Genomic DNA, 3,662 nt, shown 5'->3' with positions numbered 1-3,662 from the left:
ATTTAGTTTACATATATGTATTTTAATCAATCAACTACATTAAAATTTTGAAATAAAATTTTCGAGGGATTTTTGTTATATGTCAGTCCCCCCCTAAATTCGGNAAATTTTGAAATAAAATTTTCGAGGGATTTTTGTTATATGTCAGTCCCCCTAAATTCGANAATTAAATTCTTATTATTAGTTAGTATTTATTTACTGCATTCACCCGAACTTCGGGGGTTACTAATAGTTTTAATAAATTGTCAGTTTAATTTCTTATAAAATTTATTTTTAGGCTTATGCATCTAAGCATACATCGAAAATTTGTTTAATCAATGTGAAATAATTGCAGAAACGATTAACCGGTTTGATGAGCAACCGAGACGTCTGCGTTTTAAATAATTTTTGTAAAACAAATCGGCAAGTGCCTACAAATCGTCCCCCGCATGTCAGAAACATGAATGTGTAAAGGTGAAAATTTTGGGAAATCTGGTTTGAAAGTTTTTACGAGGCTTAACACTGCATTCATGTAATTGACATTGTGAATATGTGCTCATGGTATTCTGGGTTTTGGTAAAACATAGAATATCCAAAGGTTAATTAAGTGAACCTAATAACTCAAATTGGTAAATTTGCATATTTATGCTTCTGGCATTAGAGAGGCGATATGTATTTACTTCGCATTTATTAATTAACGCCTGCTCTTCATATTTTTGTAGTAAGAAAATAGTAGTCATATTTCCTGTTAATATTCTTCTATTTGTATGAAAACAAGTCAATAAAATGTAAGTTTAGAACTTCACTCTACTTGCTAAACTAAATGTATATTTTGCTATTAGTTAAAATTGTCTTTTCAAATGGAACCATTTAGTTTACATATATGTATTTTAATCAATCAACTACATTAAAATTTTGAAATAAAATTTTCGAGGGATTTTTGTTATATGTCAGTCCCCCCCTAAATTCGGTTTTGGCGACGCCCATGTCTACGGCGTTAAAACTTTTAACAAGCTGCCAGAACAAATCGAGGCGCTAGCAATTTACTACAATTTAAAAGACTAATTAAGGAGTTCCTACTACAAAACCCTGTTTTTGACTGGCAATAAAGTAGAATTTTCGTAGAGTAGAATATTTTAGTAGAATTTTCGTGAAATAGAATTATCTTCTACACTATTGTATGTAATCAGTTTTCGCATTTTATTGAGTAATTTCGCCCCCCTCCCCCACTGCTACGCGCACGTTAGCAGTAAACAAAATTAGAAGTAAATTATGCTATTTTATCGCACAAAATGTATTATTTTTTGGGAAATGGCTTTATTGAAAGCATAAATAAAGGAAAAATTTAAAAAAAATTGGAACATTGTATTTAATCAAAAGTAATGTTGCTGCCTTTTCGGGTTACAGCCTGTTTCTTGAAAGGTCGTTAATCAAACCTGGGCCACTAAATAACTACTTGCTCGAGGCGACAAACTTGAAACTTTTCAAAATAGTAAATTATTTTCGATTGACGCTGCACCAGTTGACTTTAAGTTATATTTATTTATTTTTTTTATTGCAATGTAATAATTCCTTTTTGAGAATTGCATCGCGATGCAAATATCGGGTGTATTCTCCTGACTTTCATCTTCACAATCTAGCATCCTGGCAAGATCGTTGTTTAAACACCGTTGTTTTCCAAAGAATTCTTCATTCTAATTTTTTTCGTTGTTTCAGAATTTGGAGAACCTGTAACGTCATCAGCGTTTTTCGATTTTAGTTTTTGTAATTCATTTTTAATCCTTTCTTCTGTGCCTGGTTAGGAAAATGTGTGCTTATAACGAGGTTCTAAATAGGTGAATATGGCAAATAAAGAATTATTTTCTAGAAATGAAAATTTCTAAGAAAATTCTGTTTTGAAAGTCGTTACTGCCAGCCGAATAAGTTAAAAGTCTTATTATTTTGTTAAAAGGCACCCCGTACAAATTTTTATTGCATAAAACGATGTGGGAACTTATGATTCGATGAAATGCATCATAATCAATCAAGAAGCGAATTTTGGATTTTTCGTTAGTTACGACTTTTATTATTTCAGCGACGATGTGGCTTACGCCCTTTTCATACTATACTAACGATATATTGCATGCCAAGTCCCACTCCTTAATATTTAATATCTATTCGCCTTGAATTGATTCTTATTTGATTTCTGAACTTGACTGTAAACTTTTTCACATTCCATTTTATTTATATTTCGCTGCGTGCCAATTTTGACCATTATCACAAAATTAAAATTAATGTTGTAGTTTTCGGGATGTTTGGTGTGTTTTCCTGCCATATATGTAATACTCCTATATTGGCAGTAAGAGCTAGTACCGTCCGAAAACACTACAGTACAGATATATCAATAAACACGTACGAAAGTAAAGGAACACATACGTTTATAAATAAACATGTACACAACACATATACAAAAACGGCACTCAAGTACACGATACATTGACAAAAACGGTACTAGACTGTCTCGCTTTGATTTCGGAATGCTTACACATTGAGAAGTTAGCTTACTGCCAATATAGAAGTATTACATATATGTTTCCTGCTAAGTAATTAAAGAAAACACGGAACTTAATTATAAGAAGCCGTTTTATGAAAACTAATTATAACACTTTTCTAAGAAAAAGTAGAAGAGAAAACTAGCGATGCATCCAGTTTTTTTAATAGACCTTTGAAAAATAATTTTTGATAGTTACATTATGCTTACCTAATTAAATGTTATCTTTTACCGCACGAATAGTCGATTTTCTTTATAGCTAGATGTTGAACATATCCGCTGGAAATACCTATTGAAGGATCTTACTCTTTGACTTTAAATTACAAAAGAATTGGGACGTACGGGGACAGTTTTTACGTAGCATCTCCAAAAAAATTGGCCACAATTTGTCGTTTTGTTTGCCAAATATACGTTTTATCAGTGTTCTTGCACAATATTCGCATTCGCAAAAGCTCCGCATTGATTATTGCGAATGCGAAAGCTAATGCGAATGTTAAAATTAATGCGGAAGCTCCACGGTTGCGAATGCGAATATTCCCAACAACCATGGTACAGACGTACCCCGNTACGTAGCATCTCCAAAAAAATTGGCCACAATTTGTCGTTTTGTTTGCCAAATATACGTTTTATCAGTGTTCTTGCACAATATTCGCATTCGCAAAAGCTCCGCATTGATTATTGCGAATGCGAAAGCTAATGCGAATGTTAAAATTAATGCGGAAGCTCCACGGTTGCGAATGCGAATATTCCCAACAACCATGGTACAGACGTATATGTACTCCTCCCTTTTCTTCTCAACCCCGCTCTTTCACTAGCAAGCAGAATTGAATTCAATACTTGAACCGTGTAAAACCCGGTAATAGGTAAAAAATAGTGATGTGTAAGCAAATCAATGTTGCCAAATTCCCATTTTCAAAAAAAAATAATTCCATACTAAACATATAATATAAATAACATGTATATATCTTCAAACAAAGACTATCGATAGTGGCCAACGACTATTCAACAAACAAAATAGAACCATTCGATAGTATCGATAGTAACATCGATAGTTTTACAGCTCTATTCGTGTGTGTGTGCAAGAATTTGTCACTGATACAGCACCCAGATTCCAACATTCGCTATCGCTAAAACTCCAACGCCAAAAAGTGCT

The sequence above is a fragment of the Rhagoletis zephyria genome, unplaced genomic scaffold, assembly GCF_001687245.7.
Source record: "Rhagoletis zephyria isolate East Lansing unplaced genomic scaffold, Rhagoletis_zephyria_1.1 Rzeph_scaffold_03270, whole genome shotgun sequence".
Classification (NCBI taxonomy): Eukaryota; Metazoa; Arthropoda; class Insecta; order Diptera; family Tephritidae; genus Rhagoletis; species Rhagoletis zephyria.
This window is presented reverse-complemented; position numbering follows the sequence as displayed.